This window comes from Hyaena hyaena, unplaced genomic scaffold (genome assembly GCF_003009895.1).
Source record: "Hyaena hyaena isolate Hyena2069 unplaced genomic scaffold, ASM300989v1 scaffold_24, whole genome shotgun sequence".
NCBI classification, from domain to species: Eukaryota; Metazoa; Chordata; class Mammalia; order Carnivora; family Hyaenidae; genus Hyaena; species Hyaena hyaena.
In genome coordinates, this window is record NW_024080656.1 from 2,148,586 (window position 1) to 2,156,548 (window position 7,963).

The 7,963-nt window shown below is 45.8% G+C and overlaps 1 pseudogene; it reads right to left on the reverse strand.

The window, feature by feature from the left end:
• Window positions 1-731: 731 nt before the first annotated feature.
• On the reverse strand, window positions 732-4,696 carry LOC120228527 (annotated as a pseudogene).
• Window positions 4,697-7,963: the final 3,267 nt, after the last annotated feature.

Sequence of the window (7,963 nt, forward strand, 5' to 3'; positions counted from 1 at the left end):
AAGCACAGAGAATCCTTAGGCTTGTAAAGGTGTTCGATCACCACACAGGAGCTTTTCTTTTGCAGACTGGCCAGGGAGCTTCCTGGGCAAGACCAGCGACATCTTATTCATGGAGGCCGATCCAGGACCCGGGCCAGTGACCACTCAGAAGAGCTTTGTAAGTGCTTATGAACTCAGCATATTGGAATGTTTCAACCGATTAAACAAGGTCACAACAGCTTGACTCATAGTAAGGTGCTCAGGCAAGGTTTCTTTGGGTGACATCGGCAAAGGAAAGGCAATAAGACACAGTGATTTTGGATCCAGATTTGAGATTCAGAATCAGATAATCCTGGGAGCAAATCCCAGATTTGCTTGCCTCTTTCACCGTGCCCTAAGCCTTTCCTCAGTAGAGGACTTAATTCAGGTTGTTATGTGAATGCCATGAACTCATGCATGTGAAATTTACATTAGCAACTGCTAATACTTACTCAACATTACCTTGGGCCAGAAACTATTCTAGGGCTTTCTCACTTAATCCCTCCAACAACCCAAGGAGGAAGGTGATTTTTCTGCTCCTCCCCCCACCTCATCTTCTTCCCCCTCCATCTCTTCCCCTTCCTCCTCCTTCTTCTTATAATTTACACATACTTTATTTACTTGATTGAAAGCCTTCTTATAGTACATAACATGTTTTATATAGGGTTTTCAATGCTCAAGACTCTGCTCAATTACAACTGGCACCAGGTGGTTTATTTTCTCTCGGGATCAAGGTGGATATTTTCATATAAAATCTTGTTTTTAATTCCTTCTCTGGCGATTCTTTCCTGGATTCACAGCTTTGCATACTTATACCTACATGAACCCAGTACTCTAAAGTCACCAAGATAAATTCCCCTACCCCAATATCACATGGTCTAATTCTACCTTCCCCTTCCTGGGCGCCAGCATGGTGGTTGTGGGGTCAAGCCCTGCCTTCGAGAAAGGTGCTTTTAACCACCTCACTTCCTACAGAGGAGGATGTGGAGGAATAGACAGGCTAAGTAAAGTCCCTGAAGTCACACAGCTAGTGAGTGGTGGCTCCAGGACTCACACATAGCCCACGGTCCTAATGATTAAGGGAGTGCTTGCAGTGCCACACGCGGTTAGTAGGAACTCGGGGAAGGCATGCTATTAGTGTTGCTGTTGCTATTGTGTTTGAGGAGCAGACAGCCTGAGTCCCCAGGCTGTTCCACAACAGAGCAGGACCCACAGGTGGCCTTAGCATTTCGACCTGAGCCACCGTGGCTGGTGGCTCGGCTCCTTTCTCCAAGGCCTGTCCTGGGCAACCACGCCCAGTGTTCTCACCACACCCTGGTGCTCTCGCCACCCCACAAGTTCTGGCCACACCCTGCCCGCTCCCGGAAGGTAAACAGGGCCACCGGAGAAGGGACACATTGTTGTGCCTGCAGTTTTGGCCCTGGAGGCTGTGCACTTTGGCTTATAAACGCCACAAATCAATAACAGTAAAAGTCAGAATTGAGGCCCTCTTGAACTTCAAGTGACCTCAACCCCAAGCCAGTTAGTCACGAGGTTAAATGCCCAGGGACCGAATTCCAGGAGAGAAAACTTCCGGCCTGGCATCTAGTCAGTGACCTTGAAAGAGGGAGTTTGCAGTTTGGAGGATGTGAGGGGGGCATTATGTTCTGGGGAGAAGACAGGAAGTTTGCCCATGGCGCCCAGAACAGAAAATACTGCCCTGGTAGCAACAACGGTCACAGTGGTGACAGAGTGCAAGATTCCTATTCTGAGGAGTGCTGGCTTGCATGAATAGGTTTGACCACAACAGCTAAGGTTTATTGAGTACTTCCTACATGCCAAACATTGTGTTTAATCTTTACGTGCCTTAATTCACTGGACGTGCTCAAACGACCCTATGAGATGGATTTTATTATCTTCCCTTGGCACATGAGAAAGCCAGGTACAGAAAGGGTAAATAAACTTCCTGGGGCTGTCCAGCCCCTATGAAGCATAACCAGAGTCTGAGCCTGGGCGATCTCTAGCCCCTCTCTGGAGGCTGGCATTGGGTTATTTCTCTTTCTGTTTTACCTCTCATTTAATTTGAATCAGATTTCGAGGGGCCTGGGTGGCTCAGTTGGTTATGAGTCCGACTTCGGCTCAGGTCACGATCTCATGGCTCATGAGTTCGAGCCCCACGTTGGGCTCCGTGCTGACAGCTCAGAGCCTGGAGCCTGCTTCGGATTCTGTGTCCGTCTCTCAGCTCTGCCCCTGCCCCACTCATGCTCTATCTAATGTTTTAATAAACATTAAAAACAATTTTTTTTAATGTTTTGATTCCGATTCCTTATACCAAAGTATGTTCGGAAAAGGGATCACGTGGCTGGGAGGCGCCACTCACAGGCTGCTGGGGAATATGTGGGGTGGGAGAAGCTGGCATTCTCAGGGCAGTCAACCCTGTTCCGGCTCCTAGTCTGAGAGGCCCCCTTAAAAGTGAGGCCCCCAGCCCAGTCTCTACTGCAGGGTGGAGGCAGAGCTGAGAAGGGGCACGGATCCCTCACAGAGCCATTCTTCTCCCACCACTATGAAAGGTACAAATTCTGTCAGACCTGGTCTCCTGTCTAACGTGACCAGGTTAAAGTTTGGCCTTCTCGGTTGCTCCTCTCAGCTAGTTCCTACAGAGCCTGTAGCAAAGGTCGCGCGAGAGAAACCACCTCAACGTTAAGTTCCAAAGGGCAGTGCGGTGGTACAACACGGGCTCCACGACCTTACAGAGCAGGTGGGGGGAAGGGTGTGTTCGAGGCCACCCCAAGAGCTGAGGCTCGTTCAAATCCTATGCTTTCTGAGTGTGGTGAGAAAAATCCCTGCCTCTAATGTCTCTGTGGCTTATCTGGAGCCAGGAAGTGCTGCATAAGCCTGGGGCCTAGGCAGGTTCATTGGGCTTGTGGTTTCAATGCCCACTGAGGGTACTCCAAGAAATGCCCTGTATTGTTCTTTGATTATTTCCACACTTTGGGTCATTCCTTTCATTAGTACACTATAAATACTTCAAGAACGATAGACCAAGTTTTAAGATCAGGGCTCTTTCTGACAACGGCCAGGAGTTCTGGTTCTCAACAGTTAAGGTGGCTGTCCCCAAAAGGGCACCCAGAAAATGTGGACTCTAGGCGCCCCCTGCTGGAGGGGGGGGCCAGAAGTTGGGGGTCTTGAGTTCAGAGCCAAGGTCTTCTCAGGGTTTTTCCCAGCACCTCCTGCTCCCCTCTGATACCTGGCTCTTCTCCTTCTTCTCCATCTAGGACTGAAGTGCACATGAGGAGTGAAAAAGCAACATAGCTTAGGGGTGAGGAGCGTGGACCCAGAGCTAGACTGTCTGAGTTCCAATCCTATCTCTGCCACTGCTGTGTGACTTTGGGCAGATCATTAAACCTTTCTGTGCCTTACCTTCCTCATCTGTAAATCAGGAGGATAATACTAGAACCACACAGAGTAGTTATGAGACATAAACGAAGTAATATGTGAAACACTGAGAGATAAATGAAGTAAAAGAGCATAGCTCTTAATTATATACATATTGATAATTGCTATTATAAATGCTATCATCATTATTCTCTTTGTTGTTATTAATGAAACCTATGAGAAGGTTTCCTTTCTCTCTCTCAACCCTAAAGGTCACTCTCATGGCCATCAAAAATTCTAACAATCTGGGAGTCCCTAACAGGGAAACAGCTCAGAGATGGAATATGGTAGAAACAATGATATGTATAAAATACATCTCCCTTTCCACCCCCTCAATAAATATGCAATTACTAGCAGCTGTTAGATAGCCAAACCTTGGCATGCATCATAGCACACATTATTCTAGACACCAAAGGAAGGGAAGAAATCATTAACACTATTCCAACAATAAAGCTTTCTCAAATGAGAAAGGTAAAATAACACGTATCAGCCAAGCACTTGCAACCAGCCAAGTCTTTTGGGTTTGTTGGCTGCTTTCTGATAGCAAAATGACTTGTAGTCCACCTTTTATTATTCCTTCTGGAGAAATTTAATAAAGTTTGGTGTCTGAGGTAGCAACAGTAACCTCACTGAACAATTAGTGTTCTTGGAAATTTGGTGATTATACATACATATATTGGTGCATACACACACACACACATGCATTGGGTGTATATGCATGAAAATATGTATACTTACAGTTTACGTCTTAAGGCATTTGCATATGTATGATGAACACTTTAAAGACTATAAATATGTACATATACATCCATACAGAATGCCTTAAAGATATTCATGCCTCTTTTGAGTGGAATGTTGGCAGTTGCGGGGAAGGAGGGAGGCATGACGGAATTTTTTGGTAGCTACAGGACTACACAGGGCACTGGATTCTTAAAGAGTTTGGAAGTTGGGCAGGGAAGAGCTTGGAAAGGGAGGTAGTGATGATTGATGGTGATGGTGTATCTAAATGATGCCGCTGGTAAGTGGAAGACCCAATAGCTTCATTTCGGGGGTGGCTAGAAGTTGTGGTAGAAAGAGCTTTGCCATCCTTTTGTTTGGAAAAACTTGTGCTGGGCATTGCTACTTGCAGAACACCTTTGCTGGCCCCAGTGCCTGGACCATGTGCCTCCTCTGAGCCTCTGAAGCATCCCGTACCAGCCATGGCACTCACCACCCTCTTCTCGGACTTCTCGTTAGAACAGGAGCTACGTGGGGGTGAAGCCATGTCTTTCCTTCCCACTTCTGAGTCTCCAGCACAGAGCTGACATGCAATAAATATTTGGTCTGGGTTTAAGTGAATAAGCAGACAGATGGACACATGCAGGAATGGACAAATGAATGAATGAGTAAATGACTAAGAGAACCAAAAGGCTGTGAGCCTGGAATGGAGAAGTACTCCTACCTGAGGCATTCCAGACAGGCAGGACAAGGGCCTGGGACTTAATATATTCTGGAGTTTGCCTCCTGGCAGGAAAAGGATTAGCGGCAACAGGAGTTTACCGCAGCCCAAGGACTTAATTTCAAGTTCTAAGTCACAAAGGCTTTTTTTCTAAGACTGAGGAATCTCCTTACTGGCAAGATAGTTCCCAGTGCAGCCAGAGCCTGGTGGGAAGTCATTTGGGATGATCACCCTGTAGCAGTTAAAATACACGTATATGTATAAATATACATATGCATATATATATATATTGGGGCACCTGGGTGGCTCAGGTGATTGAGCATCCAACTCTTGATCTTGGCTCAGGTCATGATTCCAGAATCATAGGATCGAGCCCCATGTCAGGCTCTGCCCTGAGCCTGGAGCCTGCTTAACATTCTCTCTGTCTTTCTCTCTCTCTCTCCCTTTGCCCCTCCCCTGCTTGCACACTTGCACGCACACCTTTTCTTTGTCTCTCACATTAAAAAGAAGTGTTTAAATATACTAGCAATACCTGGAATCAACAACTATTTTCATATATTCTTGTTGAGTTCAATCTGTACTCCAGCCTTGTGAATTCTCCTACGGATCAGAAGAGCACACCTCGAAGAAGATGGGAGACCCGCCTGAAGTCACACCACTGGAAGGCAGCAGAGTCAGGATTCCAGTGTAGCTCTGTTGGCTCCAGGATTCCTCTACAGCTGTTTGGGAAGCCAGGGAAAATGATGCCAATGGTGAACAGAGGGAAGAATGTCTGTCGGTAGGACAGTTCTCGCAGCTGTAAGAAGTTCTGAAATTTGGAATTGCTCCAATACGGAAGTTTGCTTCGCCCTCATATAAGTCTGAAATGGGGTTCCCAATGAGCTGGTGGCTCTCCTCCAAGCAAGGATTCAGGAGCCTATGCTCCTTCCGTGTTGTGTCCACCGACTTCAACGTGTATTCGGAAAGAGCTTGCCACACCTGTCTGCATCAAGCTGGCGGAAGGGGGAGGAGCATGGAGAATGGGAGGTTTTACGGGTCAGACTTGAAAGAAGCACACATCACTTTCAGCCTCATTCCTTTGGCCCAGTTCTCTGGTCAGTGCTTAGCAACAGTGAAACTGCAAGGGAGGCTGGGAAATGTAGTGCAGCTCTGTGTCCAGGATAAGAAGGGAATGAGTTTTGTAGAGCTGGACAGTCTCTGCCATAGCCTGCTCCAACAACCAGGAATGTGAGAGCCCAGGCCGGAGCAAAAGCATAGGTCAGAACTTCGCTGGAGGCAGTAGTCCCCAGGCAAGCTTGCAGGAAGCCAAACTTCTAGCTGCACCTCAAGCTGCAAATGTGTGCTTCTGTGATGAGGACCTTGACTGCTTTGTCCTCTTCTTTGGGCAACTACGCCTTCCAATTTCACCCTTGCCAGTCCTGGTAGCCCCAGACCTATGACTGGCAATGGGAACATGTTCCAGGTGGGCCCAATCATATTTCCTTGTCCCCTCAGAGTCCGAGGTTGGTTAAAAGAAGGTCATATGATTCAAGGAGAGCCTATTGGCATTCTTCCTTCACCAACTAAAAAAGTTCTTAATTCTCTGGTTACAAGGCAGTATGGATGGAAGCATGGGGTAGTCTAGCATCATGCCTGCAGCCTCATGGAAACAGCCAGAAGAATGAAAGCAGCAAATAGGAAAAGAGCAGAGGATAAGAGATTCGATGGCCTTCAAGTCCCTTAATCCTTAAGGCTATTCCTTTCTTGCCATTTCTATAGTTTGATTATATAAGCCAACACTTTCTCCCTTTGCTTATCAACTTCAAGTTGAGTGACTGTCACTTCTAACCCAAAGAGTCACGACTTAACACATCCAATGTACCAGAGGCCAGGGGACATGTAGCCAGTAAGTCCACGGTCCCCAACAACAACTCTTCTCTCTTCCAATATTTTTTTCATCCAGTGCAAGCCTTGCTTACATGGTTTCTCTTACACACACACACACACTTCTGCACACTGTAATTGGTTGAATTGTAATCCTCCCGCACAAGATACATTGAAGTCCTAACATCCAATACCTCAGAATGTGACCTGATTCAGAAATAAGGGTCTTTAACAAGGGTAACCAAGTTAAAACGAAATCATTATGGTGGGCCTTGATACAATATGACAGGTCCTTATAAAAGGGGGAAGTTTGCACACGAAGATGTATATGCACAAAGGGAAGACAGTGTGAAGAGACAGAGACACAAGGAAAACACCACATGAAGACGAAGTAAGAGATCGAGGTGATACTTCTGAGGACAAAGAATACCAAAGATTGACAGCAAACCACCAGAAGCTAAGAAGAAAGAGGCGCAGAATAGATTTTCCCTCACAGCCAATGGAAGGAAGATTTCAGACTGTGAAACAAAAAATGTCTGTTGTTTGAGTTACCCAATCTGTGTTCCTTTGTTACAGAAGCCTTAGGAAACTAATATGCACTCAGTTTATTGGCAGATAACTTGGTGACTTTGCCAGAGTCATCTATTTCCAGGAAGAAAAGCAGTAGGTATTTTTCTTGGTTGTTGTAAGCTCTCTGAAAAGACCTTAAAGGCTTCCATTTCTCCTTTCATATTGTATATTTATATGCCATGAGTGATCAAATGAATAAAGAAGGTTAGGGCAATGTAGTATATTCTTTGTAATTGTGAGTGTGTGTGTGTGTGTGTGTGTGTGTGTGTGTTGGACATGAGGGAGGAGGTCCCCATAGTAATGGTAACAATGAGGGTGTCTGGGTTGGTTGAGCAAGACTCTTCATTTCAGCTCAGGTCATGATCTTGCTTGAGCTTGAGCCCCATGTCAGGCTCTGCGCTGACAGCACAGAGCCTACTTGGGATTCTCTCTCCTTCTCTCCATGCCCCTCCTCCTTTCTCAAAATAAATAAATATTTAAAAATAACAGTAACAATAATTGCCATTTGTTAATCATATACTTTGTGTAAGATATTGTTCTTGGTCATTTTATAAATGACCATTTAGTTCTAGGAAAAAAGAATAGTGTCTCTTGATGTGAAGTCAGTTCAAACCTGAGTTTGAATCCAGTTCTGTTGCTTATTAGTTATTTGGTCTTGGT